This window comes from Tachyglossus aculeatus, chromosome 14, assembly GCF_015852505.1.
Source record: "Tachyglossus aculeatus isolate mTacAcu1 chromosome 14, mTacAcu1.pri, whole genome shotgun sequence".
Lineage (NCBI taxonomy): Eukaryota > Metazoa > Chordata > Mammalia > Monotremata > Tachyglossidae > Tachyglossus > Tachyglossus aculeatus.
In genome coordinates, this window is record NC_052079.1 from 7,587,250 (window position 1) to 7,602,693 (window position 15,444).

Here is a 15,444-nt window from a genome sequence, read left to right on the forward strand (position 1 = left end):
GGTTCTCAAGGAACTGACAATGTAAAATTCTGAATCCTTATCATAATAAATGTGGATTAAACCATTTATGGTGTGGCTTCTGCCCACTATTTCTTGGATAATTTTAGACGGAATAATCTCTGTGTAGAAAAATACAGATTTGAATATCACAATTTGATGAGCTACACTCAGTTCATTCATTTGTTCAATCGTATGTATTGAGCGCTTACTGTGTGCAGAGCACTCAGTTCTGCTGGAAAGCACGTTTTCACTGCACACATTGCCTTGTTAGGAAATTAAGGCATGATTTTACAACAACACAAATCTCTTTGGCAGCAGAGCACTGGGGTGTAGTAAGACATGGTTGTGTACGTGTGTGGTATCAAAACACATAGTAAGTGTGTAATAAATGCCATAATTATTATTATTATTATTCAGTGAGAAATGCAAAGCAAGTATTCTCACAGGATTCTGCAAAAATGTCACCCTCGTGCTTGGAAAAGTGGTTATATTTTCTGGTTCTCATTATAAATGACATAGCTCAAGGAACCACTCCAAACAGAAAACATGTGAAATGAATCAATTTAAACTATTCCACAATGGAAACATATTTTGTAAAATCCCAATCAAGAGAGTCCAGAGTAGGGAAGAGAATGTAGTTGTGCATTTTTTTCTTCAGATTTTTATGGAGATGACATCACTCAAGTGTAAGCTTTCAAATGCCCTGGGTAATCATTAAGCACTTACTGGGTGCAGAGCACTTTCTGAACACACAGTAAATTCATGTATTGTCTTCATCAGTGTGAATGTTACTCTTCTTTTATGCTAATATGATAAGATCAACCCAGTTCCCTGAAATTTACAAACATTTCTTACTTTTTTACTTCAGCTTTCTTTCCATGAAATGCACTCTTAAAAGTGTAAAGTTGATATAGAAAACATGTTTCTGTCACCACCTCATCTTCTGTAGAGAAACAGTCTCATTGTTGTACACTGTCCAGCACCAAATGTCAAGCCAAAAATTCAAATGTTAGATACTCAACAACTTCTTTGCAGAACCTCTGTTCCCAGTGTTCTGCCTTATTTTTCACTCCCCAACAGGTTGGAAATGTGAATTTTTCCCTTTCTAAAACCCAATAGAAGTTTCAGAAAATAGAGCCATGATTTTGAAAACTGAAAAGTAGGTGGCATTTATAGGCTGTGATAATACAGAGCAGTAACAATATTCTGAACTCCAATGCCACTTCCCCTGAAAAAAGGCAGATAATGGATTTATGAGGTAGGTCACAAATATCTACCCTATCTCTTTTTGTTTGATAAAAATCATAATTAATCAAAGTATGCAATCTTATTTTTACTCACAAGCATTTGCTTCTTTGAAGGACCATAGCTTTTGAAGGTGGTGAAGTCATCTGGAAAATCAAAATGAAATTCTGTATTTTTACTAACTTCATCTTACCCAAACTGGATAATGCAGAGGCTTTTATGTACAAAGTTAACAGTTTCCACCAATGGAACAGAGAGTAAAGTTAGCTATATTTTGCTCTCTACTTTCTCACTTCTGTCTCCTCACTTCTGTTCCTTTGACTTGGAATTTCCTCCCTCCCCATATCAGACAGCCCTAGCTTTTGCTACACTCAAATCCCTCCAAAATCCCACCTCTTCCAACGAATGTTCCACAATTAATTTCCCAGCACTCTGACAATATTATTCCTTTGGTGAACTCTAGCACTAATAATAATAATAATTAAAAAAGTAATAATATTTGTTAAGCCATTTCTGTGATCCAAGCACTGTACAAAGCACTTGGGTAGTTGCAATATAATCAGGTCAAACACACTCCCTGTCCCACATGGGGTTCATGGTTCAAGAAAGAAGGGGAACAGGTGGTTAGTCACCATTTAACAGATGAGAAAACAGACACGGAAAAGTAAAGTGACTTCCCCAAGTCACTAGTGGAGCTGGAATACGAACTCAGGTCTTCTGACTCCCAGAGCAATGCTTTTCCATTAGGCCATGCTGCTTTCCACTTATGAACATATTAACACCCTCCTTAGTAATCATGTACTAAGCAGTGTGGCCCAGTGGAAAGAGCATGGGCTTTGGAGTCAGAGGTCATGGGTTCAAATCCCTGCTCCACCTCTTGTCAGCTGTGTGACTTTGGGCAAGCACTTAACTTCTCTGAGCCTCAGTTACCTCGTCTGTAAAATGGGGATTAAGACTGTGAGCCCCATGTGGGACAACCTGATCACCTTGTATCCTCCCCAGCACTTAGAACAGTGCTTTGCACATAGTAAGCACTTAACAAATGCCATTATTATTATTATTATGTATATTTGTCTGCCCAATTTATTTACTTTGACAAGTACTGTCAAAATCATTCTCCCCACTTCACATCCTTACTAAAATCATATCTCCACCAAGAGGCCTTCCCCTATGAAACTCTGATAAGAGTTCTGGGGCTGAGGGAGCCGGGGGGTGAATAAAGGGTCTAAATTCAAGTGCAAGGGTAGCTCAGGAGGGAGAGGGAGAAGAGGAAGTGAGGCCTTAGTCAGGGAAGACCTCTTGGAGGAGCTGTGCCTTCAATAAGAGTTTGAAGATGGGAAGAGTGATCATCTGTTGGGTATGAAGAGGGAGGGTGTTACAAGCCAGAAACATGGCATAGGCAAGAGGTTGGTGCAGTCCCCACCGTTGAGGATGCAGAGAAGGTTTTGGAAGCTAAAATCAAAATCCACACATAAATATGTATAAAGCCTACAGACTCATAAGTTGATATATATTTAAAGCTAAATGGTATAAAAGACCATAATGTTTACCAATCAGTGGTCTTTATTGAATACTTACTATGTGGAGAGCACCGTACAAGTGCTTGGGAGAGAATAATACAACAGAATTAGCGGACATGTTACTTGGCCACAACGAGCTTACAGTCTATGAAAAGTCTTATTTGAGCTCACAGTTAACAAAAAGCTAATCCTGTAAATGGTTTATATGAGTTAAAGATTTAGAATAGTGATTACTAACCTCAAAAAGTCCTTTCACAAGGGAGAAAATGCTAAGCTGCGTTAGGCATTTCCAAATGGCACCTGTATTTGATCAAATTTCTCCTCTACCATCTAGCCTAATAAAGGCTCCTTTATTAACAAAAATTTCAAGGCCACATTGTGCCCAATGAAAGGATTTGAACTCCAAAGACAATTTACTTTCAGTGGTATTTCATTTTTGGTCCAAGCAAAGAAAAAAAAAAAGTAAGTGTTTTGCACAAAAAAGTGATTTTAGTGCCCCAAAAGTCCTTTACTTGGTGCTATGAAGAAAAGACTTCAAAATTAGTTGAAGCCAAAGAAGTATTTTACATAATTACATCTACACAATACACCTGTTAGAATCAGATTATTGAACCAAGGATACCGTGCATGTAATTATGATTTAAAGAAAACATGACACATGGCTTCTCTCTTGCCCACAGTCATTTGAATGCCGCTAAAGCTGACAGCCACAAACCCTGTGGCAACTGAACTGAGCTTAAGCATATAAGAATATTTACCCTGTTTCTGTAGTAAGCATAATACTTCCCCAATTTAAGCTGTTACTACTCACGATTTTATCTTTAAATCAATATACCATAGGGAAAACTATACAATACACCCAGAAACAGGGCACTGGTAAAAGGCTTCTTCTGAAAACCCTGGATCCAGCAGCCTACATACTCTTCTCTTCGGTGGAAAGAGCCCAGGTTTAGGAGTCAGAGGTCATGGGTTCTAATCCCAGCTCTGCCACACGTCTGCTCTGTGACCTTGGGCAAGTCACTTAACTTCTCTGAGCCTCAGTTACCTCATCCGTAAAATGGGGATTAAGACTGGGAGCCCCACATGGGACAACATGAAGCGCTTGTATCCCCCCAGTGCTTAGAACAGTGCTTCGCACATAGTAAGCACTTAACAAATGCCATCATTATTTTATTTTATTTTTTGATATTAACACTCTGAGAGGGTGGAAGATGAGCAATACATGTGAAGTCCAGAGATGAAATCCTCGGACTAAAATGTTTTTTCAAACACTTCTGAGATTACAGCCATGGCTGAAATCACTTGTCCTTTAATGTCAGTCAGTCTGACATTTTAACTACATTCCTGGTAATCCCATCCTAGGCCCGACGGGAGTATCAGGAGGCTGAAGCTGATTTCCCAATCTCCTTGATCCGCAGAGACTTAAGGCAGGGTCAGAATTCCCCAATGAGCATAGGCACCCCATGGCACCTTACCCCCTAAGAAATGTAGAGCAAAAAGAAGACAGAGGGAATGCCCCCCCGAAAAAATGGTATTCCATGAGAGCAGAGAACCATGCCTCTTCCAAGATACTGCACAGCCTGGGAAGGAGTCAAAACAATTTCTCCTCTTCACTAATCATGATGGAATCTCCCATAATGAATGACAAATGAGGCTCAGTTCAAATTTAGAATATTCATAGAGGATAAATAAAAATAGTACTTTTAAGTATTTACTATTCTAAGCGCTGAGGTAGATACGAGTTAATCAGGTTGGACACAGTCCCTGTCCCACATGGGGCTCACACTCTTAATCTTCATTTTACAAATGAGGTAACCGAGGCCCACAGAAGCTAAGTGACTTGCCCAAGGTCACACAGCAGAGATGTGGCAGAGGCAGGTTTAGAAACCTGGTCCTCCTGACCCCAAGGTCCGTGCTCTATCCACTGAGCCACATTCTCTCCCAAGTACTCAATAAATACGATTGACTGCTTGATAGTGGCTTGTGCTGTGCTACTTGCACTCTCTCATTCCTGCCATAAGGGAACAGGGTGCAATGAATGAGTAAGCAGGCAGGGATGCAGCAAAGGCCAAAGTGTGGGGAAGATCTTTTCCCACATTAGTCTGCTACAGGGAGAACTGAGACTAGAACACCCCAGTCTTCTGATTCACAGTGCAGCAGTATTTCCACTTGGCTACAGCTGCAACAAGTCAGGCAGAAATAAAGGGCACGTTCTGGTGCCATACACCCTCCCCCATGCCGGCACTTTCCTGCACTGCATAATGGCAGAACAGCCTAATCCAGGGAGAGGAAAAGATCTCGGGAATGGGAGAGCTGGCAGGGAGAAGCAAGAGACAATTGTATCCTTCTACAGTGACAATAATTGTGGTATTTGTTAAGCAATTATTAGGTGCCAGGCACTGTATTAAGTGCTGGGGTGAATACAAGCAAATCAGGTTAAACATAGTCCCTGTCCCACACAGGGCTCATAGGGAAGCAGCGTGACTCAGGGGAAATCAATCAATCAATCAATTGTATTTATTGAGTGCTTACTGTGTGCAGAGCACTGTACTAAGCACTTGGGAAGTCCATGTTGGCAACATACAGAGATGGTCCCTACCCAACAGCGGGCTCACAGTCTAGAAGGGGGGGACAGACAACAAAACTAAACATATAAACCAAATAAAATAAGTAGAATAAATATGTACAAGTAAAATAAATAGAGTAATAAATCTGTACAAACATATATACAGGGGCTGTGGGAAGGGGAAGGAGGTCTGAAGTAACCTAGAGGAAAGGTAACAGCCTTGGAATTAAATCAATCAATCATTAAAGAGCACAGGCTTTGGAGTCAGAGGACATGGGTTCAAATCCCGGCTCTGCCACTTGTCAGCTGTGTGACTTTGGGCAAGTCACTTCACTTCTCTGGGCCTCAGTTACCTAACCTGTAGAATGGGGATTAAGACTGTGAGCCACCCGTGGGACAACCTGATCACCTTGTAACCTTCCCAGTGCTTAGAACAGTGCTTTGCACATAGTAAGCACTTAATAAATGTTATTATTATTATTATAGTATTTATCTCCATTTCACAGTTCAGGTAACTGAGGCCTAGAGAAGTGAAGTGACTTGCCCAGGGTTACACTGCACACAAGTAGCAGATCCGGGATTAGAACCCATGACCTTCTGACTTCCACGCCTGTGCTCTAGCCACTACACCACATGTAGTGCTCAATAAATCCCCAGAGGGAAGTCTTTCCTAGTCATGGTTTCTAGTGAAGGGAGAGACGAGGGCTCAGCAATAAGGACAAAACTGATGAGGTAATTGGGGCACAGAGAACTCAAGTGACTTGCCCAAGGTCATACAGGCAGGCAAGTAGCCGAGCTGGGATTAGAACCCTAGTCCTTCTGACTCCCAGGCCTGTATTCTCACCACTAGGCAAGCTACTTGGCCACAAGGAGCTAGAGCAAATGGAAACACACACACATATAGCAGATAGAGCAAGAGAGATAGATAGCAGTGATCTTACCTTTCCCTTGGGTTTTTTAACTTCTTCAATTCCTGGTATATTTCACTGTAGTTTTCGATTATAATTTTGCCATTTTCCACTACTTTCAGACCTTACCAGCCTTGGGGAGGAGATCTAAGATCTGACTTTTGTGATAATCCTTTCTTCCACCTCTTCTCTCCCCCTTCTAGACTGTGAGCCCACTGTTGGGTAGGGACTGTCTCTATATGTTGCCAACTTGTACTTCCTAAGCACTTAGTACAGTGCTCTGCACACAGTAAGAGCTCAATAAATATGATTGATTGATTGATTGATTATTTTTCACAATATTCAGTGGGTAGGGATGAGAGAAGGCAGATACCAGAGAAAAGTCTATTTCTAAGGTTGAGATAAACATTCATTTAGCACCTATCAGTGCTATACCTTACATTACTGGAAGCATACTAATTTGCCCTGACAGGCATTATTTCCCACACAGTTAAAGGCCAATGAAAAGAAGGAAGCTATCTCCCTAGAGCATGCTATCTGGGGCAGAGCCCTATCTAAAAGGGACAATGAAATCCATTTTCCCAACTTAAATTTGCTGATCATAAGCGAATGAGTGTTATCTGAATGGAATGTTCTAGAAGGTAACTTGTCATCCCGTCATTCACAGATTCAGTTCTGGCCTTCCAAAGTAATTGGAAATAAACATAAAAGTTGGGGAAGTGCACTGAATCCATTGCAAGCAAAGGAAATTGGAGGCTAATAGGAATTCGACTGCCAGCTCCCTCTGCTGAAGTGCCACAACTGCTCAGCAGAGTGAAGAGGACAATTGAGGCAATTAGTTTCAGGTTCAGCCTGAATTCCCTAGACATTTATGGCAAAAGTTAGTTTTGAGCTGATGACTCTAAAGACTGCCTCCATTTTAACCTATGATGTGACCTGGCCCAGGATTATGGATTGCAACGAACACAGCCTACCAAAATGAGCATTATGTTTGCTATAAGGCACACCAGTTCTGTGGGCCTGGGATTCACCTCTTTCAGTACAGTCCCCAGAGATCAACAGGAACCAGGATTTAAAGGGCTAACCTCAAAGCTATCTGAATCCTTCATGGCCCAAGTTGAACAAATAGTGTACATTCTGGAGAATGGCCAACTGAAACTTCAAATTTTAAAGTCTATTCAGCCAGTGTGTCAGGATTGAACTGTGAAGGGCAGTCTAGTCTCTTTGAATCGCTTCTGGCTATCTCCTGTGATTGTGACTTGTGATGGGGAGAGCAATGACCTGTCTCTCTCTCTGGCCTTCCAGTCATCTGGTTGCAATTTAGGTTGATTGTGATAGTCAGAGGAGGTTCACTCCAGAGGCCTGGACCCAGAACAAACTAACCTTGCCCTCTGTTTTGGGACCTGAGGGACTTAGAGACTTGCAGGTCAATCTACCATCTCATTACACCTGAGTGTGCTGTGAATTTTTTTTTTCAAAGAATGCAGATCAGCTGATGAACAATTAAAGGCCACCAACTCAGTACAAGGATACTATGGAGATCTAACTAATGATGGCTGTTTCAACATATAGTCATGGAAGCCATTCTGTTTTTTCTGATTTTACTGGGAGATAACTATAGTAACATTCCACTCACAAGGAGAAGCAGAATAAAAGAGGAAATGAAAATCAACAAAAGTCTATTAGATCATTTCTCCTTCTTGAAACACTTTCTCACAATGCAGTTTCTATTACTTCTTCGAATGAACAAATTAAACCCCTCTCTAGAACACATTAATGCTTTTATAGCCTGTTATAGTAAACTGCATTTGTTGCCATTTTTCAAATCAGTGTCCTTACCGTGGCAATTAGGAAATAATCTGCCAGAACATTCATATGCTGCAGAGCTCTTTTCACGGTATCAACCAAATAAAAATGATATAACTCAGAATGTAAATACATGATTCTCAAAGTTTATGAATTTCCAGTGTGTGACTTGCAGCTTTTGAATTTGAGCTCACTGAGCACTGCACTATCTATATAAAATGTATTCAGCAGTCATCATTTCTATTTAAAGTTTTAGTTCAGAACTTAAGTATTTATCTTTTCATTTTCCATTGCTTTATATTCGGACTCTGTTCGTGAAGATTCTAGATATTAGTCTGTTTCCTCCAAAGAAGTTCACACAGATTACTGGGCAAAACGCCAAAAATAATGAAGTAAAAGATGTGGAGAAGTCTTACCAAGAAAAAAAAATTAGTCTTTCATCTGGTGTACTTGTGATACACTCTTTGACATAGAATCAATTGATCAGTGACTAGTACTTATTGAGTGCTTACTGTGAGCAGAACACTGTACTTTGTGTTTAGGAAAGTACATTACAACAGTACTGGCGGACACATTCCCTGCCCACAAGGAGCTTATGATCTAGAGGGGAGACAGACATTAAAATAAATTATAGGCGTGGAAAATGGTAGGGTACAAGGATGTGTACATAAATGCTAATATACAAAGCTGCTCCATTTTCAAGCGGACAGACCAAAGGGCAATGTAACCAGCTATTTGGGATTCTCAGACACTGAAACTACATTCACAGTATTGTTATTTCAGGATAAAGTCAAATGGCAAACAAAAGCAGTAGTACAAAAAACAGGGCTTCCATAGCTCTGGCAAAACACTTAACAATTAATCATACTTATTGAGCTCTTATTGTTTGCAGAGCACTGTACTAAGTTCTTGGGAAATGTCAATGCAGTGGAGTTGCATAATCAATATCAATGCATATGTGACAGAGGGGAAGGTGGATGGGGAAATAAAAGACTTAGTAAGAAAAAGTCACTTGGAGGAGAGGTGATCGTAGTAAGTGTTTGAAGGGGGGGAGAGTGGTGAACTGTAAACTATGAAAAGGGATGAAGTTCCATGCCTGAGGGCAAATGTAGACAAGGGTTGGGTGGTAGGTTAGAGATTCAGGTAGAGAGACTAATCTGGCACTAGAGGAAGGGAGTGTTTCAGTTGAGTTGTAATAGGAGTTCAATGAGGTACAGTAGAAGGGAAAGAGAGGGCCTTAAAGCTAATGGTAAGGAGTTTGTGTTTGATGCAGAGGTGGCATCATTTGATGCAGATAGGCAATCATTGGAGGTTTCTGGGGAATGAGGAAAATACAAACTGAACATATTTTTAGGCAGCAGAGTGAAGTATCATCTGGAGTGGGGAGACACAAAACTAAGGGAGGTCAGCAAGGAGACTAATGCAGTAACACTTTACCTGAACATTTCCATGATCAGCTCGAAGGTTCACTCAACAAAAATCCAGCTGCTTTAGTTATAATGAGTCAATAGGAACTGAAGTTAAAGTATTTCCCCTTGGCTAATTAGATGAGTGCATATAAGTACCAAAGCTAAAAAGAAACTTTGGATGACAGGAACACCTGTTCTCTTTATTTCAGTCATCTGAAATGTTATCGTTTCTTGAATGTAACAGTTGGTCCACCATTCTGGGTTTGCCATAGAATGGGTTCCCTCTTTATTTCATAGAGGAATATAGCTACAGTAAATCCACGAACTGAAAAGTTACTGATACCCATGTCCCCTAAATGCTCAAAAGAATGGTCACAGTAACGCTTTGTGAACAAATGGGGAAGAAGACACTTCTTTGTCTTCCTCCTGGTTCGGAAAAGCAGATGGGCCTTATTTCTAGAGAATTTGAACTGCCTGTAGCTATGAATGCAGCCGTTTTAGCCAAAACAGCACTAGGCCCCTGAGGGACTCAGGGAGAGAGCCAATGGAGTATTGCCGGGGGGGGGGGGTGAGGAGGGAGTCTCTCCTGTTACATTTTAAACTCCTCGAGGGGAGGTAATTTACCTCAGTTTTGCTCTCACAAGCAATCTCTTCCTTCTCCAACCCAGACTTCGCTCTGTTGCCCAGCTCATTTTTCTAAAACATCATTCTGCACTCATCTCCCCACTCCTCAAAAACCACCAATGGTTTACTCATTCATTTTCACATTGACCCTGATGATTGGCTTTCAAGTATTCAATCAGCTCGCTCTGCTTCCTGCTCCCTCTTCCTTAGCCATGCTAAGAAGCAGCGTGGCCAAGCAGAAAGAGCACAGCCATAGGAGTCCAAAGACTTGGGTTCTAATCCCGACTAAACCACTTGTGTTCTGTATGATCTTGAGCAAGTCACTTAATTTACCATTGCCTCAGTTTCCTTATTGGTAAAACAGGGTTGAATACCTGTTCTTTTTCCTACTTAGATTGTGAGACCCATATGGGACAGGGACTGTGTCTGACCCAATTATCCTATTCCCACCCCAGTGCTTAGTATTATGCTTGGCACATTGGAAGCACTTAATAAATACCACAATGATTACTATAATCACTAACTTTTTCCACCTTCTACACCCCTAGTCCACACACTTTGTTTCTCTCAAGACATCCAACTACTACTGCCATTTATATACAGATCTTACACATACTATTACTCCCTCCTAACTGTAATTTATTTGAGGGTTGGTCTCCCCTGTTAGACTCTGATTTCTGAGAAGGCAGGGATCATGTATATGAGTTCCTTAAAACTCTCCCAAGGACTTGATACAATGCTCTGAACACAGTAAGTTCTCAATAAATTCTACTGATTGACTGAAATATACACAGAATTATGTAGCTCACGAAAGTATGAAGAAAAAATTTGCAATATGGTGTAAACACAGAATATGCATGTCTCGAAATGCAAAAAAGGGCAAACTTGCAATGATAAAATCTAACAATATCATCTTACAATTAGTTTTGTAGTTACTAAGTAAGTTATTGAGTTAAATAATGGGCTTATTCCACAGTAATGAATATTTGATTGGATTTCAGAGATAATTGTCCTCCATTAGGGTCATAACATTAACAAGAAAATTAGTCATTATCTTCTCAATGAGTATTAGGAGAAAGTGTTTATATTTTTGGAGGGAATTTTTCAACTGAATGTTACAGTCCATAGACATCAGAAAATAATTTGAAGCATATTTCCAAAAATATATTTATCATCAAGCTTATGATTTGATCACATCACCCTCCTACAAAAGGCTTATGTGCTCTATGAAATCTGAAGACCCAATATTTGTCTCTTCCAATAAAGAAAACAATGGAAGACAAAAACGCTACATTAAAATGTTACTATATAAATGCATAGGTGTGCTTGGTCCATTTTATCTGTAATGTATCTGAAATACTGAAGGTAGGAACAAAAAATGTGGAACACTAATTAGCAATGTATCCTAACTTGTAGTGTACGTTTGTAGTAGAAGTAAAGATATACATTGAGTGCCCAGTGCAAGCAATACGCTGTACCAAGTGCCTGAAAAAGTACACCAGAAGCATAAGCATGTTCCCTGCCCACAAGGTGATCACATTCTAACAGGGGAGAGAGACGTAAAAAATATTTTCTAACCGGGTAATCAGAATAAATAGACTATACAATCAAACACACATCTTTACTTAAGTGCCCAGAGAGGGAATAAATGAATATGTACATGCTAGTGGTATTTCATAATTTTGATTTGTCTTGGTCTGGGGGAGTTAATCAGGGAAGGTTTGTTGGAGAGGATGACATTTTAGGAGAGCTTTGCAGACATCATTTGGGTTGTCCTGAGTTTAGGGGTGTGAAGGAAGATAAGGAGGAAGACAAAGTAAGAAAGTCTTGATGTATAAAATAAGACTGCTATCCTCATGCAAAATCATGTACTGTACATAATAAATTATGCATTAATTATGCATAAATGAATCACGAGGCCTAGATTTATTATTGATGCTATCAGTACTACCCCCATGTTTTTAGGACCAAGTAAATTCGTCATCAAAAAAGTACCAGAGTTAAGAAAATCCTAGGGCATCAAAACCTGATTTAACTAAAATACCTGGTCCCATTTGAGAACAATGGACAATCCCAGGATCATAAAGCAACTGCTGTGAAGAAATAACTAATAATGCCAGGGAAACCAAAGAAATACTATGAGCCCGTTGCTGGATAGGGACTGTCTCTATATGTTGCTGACTTGTACTTCCCAAGCACTTAGTACAGTGCTCTGCACACAGTAAGTGCTCAATAAATACAATTGAATGAATGAAATACGGTCAGACTGGAGACAAGCAGAAAAAATGTTTCAAAGACATAATGGATGTTGCACACGTAAACTGCAAGAGAATCCTGGTGCTGAGCAGGCTATCTCATTTTAAATAAAAACTGAGCTGGGAAGCAAATGTCAAGAAAATTAAGGCTAGCAAATCAGGGAGCATCACTAACTGACATCTAGCATGTGCAGCTCATAAAGAAAGGCCCACAGTTTGTGAATTAGTTGCTCTGGTGACTCCTTGGTTACTGTAGGGCGGAGGCTGCACAAGAAAGGCATTTTATAATTGTCACAATCTTCATCCTGGGTTGACTGAGAAGGAAAGATGACTAATCCCCTGTGCCTTAAAACGGCTGCTCTTCTGAACACCAACTTGGGCCATGGAGGGGACATGTGTTGAAATCCCTCTCTCTTTAGGAACATCTTCCTTGCCTAAGTCTCCTAATTAACCATAATCCTAAACCCTTCCTTGAGCTACTGTTCACTTGAGAGCCCTTTCCTCTCTGGCAGGACTGAGGATTGGAAAGTAACATGGCCTACTTGAACGAGCATGGCGTCTCGTAGTTAGAGGACCTGTTTTCTAATCCCAGCTCTGCCACTTGCCTGCTGGGTGACCTTGAGCAAGTTGCTTGTCTTTTCTGTGTCTCAGTTTTCCCATTTGTTAAATGGAGATTAACTACAAATGTCCCCTAACATTCAGCCAATAAAACAGGATGCTACTAGCTAGCCCCCCCAAACCCTACTAAAATCATATTTCCTGCAAGAGGTATTCCCTGACTAACCTCTCATTTCCCAACACCTTTCACCCTCTCTTCTGAGTCATGTATGGGCTTAAGTCTGTAACCCTTAAGCACTCTGATTTGCATCTCAGCTCCACAGCACTTCTGTACCTATTTTATACTCTGCCACTTCTCCTACTAGTAGTATATTTTAATGCCTGTCAGCACCATTAGACTATAAGCTCCTTTAAGGCAGGGATTGCCCTAAACTACAAACTCCTAAAAACTCTTTATACTCTCCACAGCACTTAGTACAGTTCTATGTAAACAGACTGAGCCCCCCCTTTTCTTCTGCTCCTCCTCCCCTCCCCATCACCCCTACTCCCTCCCTCTGCTCTACCCCCTTCCCCTCCCTACAACACTTGTATATATTTGTACATATTTATTACTCTTTTATTAATGATGTATATATTATATATATATATCTATTTTGATCAATCAATCGTATTTATTGAGCACTCACTGTGTGCAGATGGTATTGATGCCCGTCTACTTGTTTTGTTTCATTGTCTGTCTCCCACTTCTAGACTGTGAGCCTGTTGTTGGGTAGGGATTGTCTCTATCTGTTGCCGAATTGTACTTCCCAAGCACTTAGTACAGTGCTCTGCACACAGCAAGCGCTCAATACGATTGAAGGAATGAATAAAATGAATAAACAGTAAACACTCGAATACTACTGACTGATAAAGAAAAAAAGACAAAAGAAATGATCAAGAGGCAGTGTGATCTTGTGAAATATTTATGGATCAAGGAGTCACAGGATCTGGTTTCTAGTTCCAGTTCTGCCACTGGTTAATCAGTCAGCCAATATCATTATTTATTGAGTACTTACTTTACGCAGAGCATTGTACTAAGGACTTGGCAGAATACATTCAAGTTAGTAACCTCAGAAAACTCATTTAGCCTCTCTGCCCCTCAGTTTCCTCATCTGTATAAATAAATTACTACCTATTTCTGCCTACCTCATAGGGATGTTGAGAGAACAAAATAAAATAAAGTATTTGAATATGCACTGGAAACACAGATGCACTACACACCCAAGGTATTATGAAGAACTATGTTCTGATAGCCAGGTTGTAATGAGAAGCATCGTGGCACAGTGGAAAGAGTACAGGCCTGGGAACCACAATTTCCCTGATGTATGGCTTTGGGAAAGCTACTTAACTCTTCTGGGCCTCAGTTTCCTCAGGTAAAATGGAGATAAAATACCCTCTTCCCACACAGTTAGACTTCGAGCCCCATGTAAGACAGGATTTGTGTCTGATATGACTATTGTGTCTATTCCAGAGCTTAGTACAATGCTTGGCACATAGTAAGCACTTAACAAATACCACAATTACTATCAACATCACAAGTGCACTCAAAATCATCATTTCCATGTCTGTCATACCCTAATATAATGAGCACCGGAGAACATGACCAGACATGACAAGTCAACCCAGGAGATGTGTGAAACTCGGGTCCCTGCCCAAACAATGGCAGAAAAGTCCAGAGAAAATTGGCTAGTGATGTTAGACTACAATGCCAAGAAATACACTAAGGGCCCTTGGTCCCAATTTACAACAGGCAGAGTCTTTTCTGATTTCCAGGTTTTTTTGAAGAGAAACTAGTACAAGACTATGATCAAAGTGTCTCTGCCGTTGCTGCAGAATAGTATATTTTTCAGTTCAGTATCTCTGATGTAATATGAAAATCAAACCCTACATACAGCAATATGTTAATTTGCTTAATAAATGCCCAAGTGTTCAACACATTAGTTCATTCATTCATTCAATCATATTGAGCGCTTACTGTGTGCAAAGTACTGTACTAAGCACTTGGGAAGTACAAGTTGGCAACATATAGAGACGGTCCCTACCCAACAGTGGGCTCACAGTCTAGAAGGGGGAGACAGACAACAAAACAAAGCATATTAACAAAATAAAATAAATAGAATATGTACAAATAAAGTAAATAGAGTAATAAATATGTACAAACATATATACATATATACAGGTGCTGTGGGGAGGGGAAGGAGGTAAGGTGGGGGGGGGATGGGGAGGAGGAGGAGGGGAAGGAGGGGGCTCAGTCTGGGAAGGCCTCCTGGAGGAGGTGAGCTCCCAGTAGGGCTTTGAAGGGAGGAAGAGAACTAGTTGTCACAAATAGGCCATACAATCAATACAGGAATAAAAGTGAAGCGGCATGGCCTAATGGTATCGCACGTTAATTGATTGTGAGCTCATTGTGGGCAGGTTTTGTCTCTGTTGCTGAATTGTACTTTCCAAGTGCTTAGTACAGCTCTGCCACTTGGCTGTGTGACTTTGGGCAAGTCACTTAACTTCTCTGTGCCT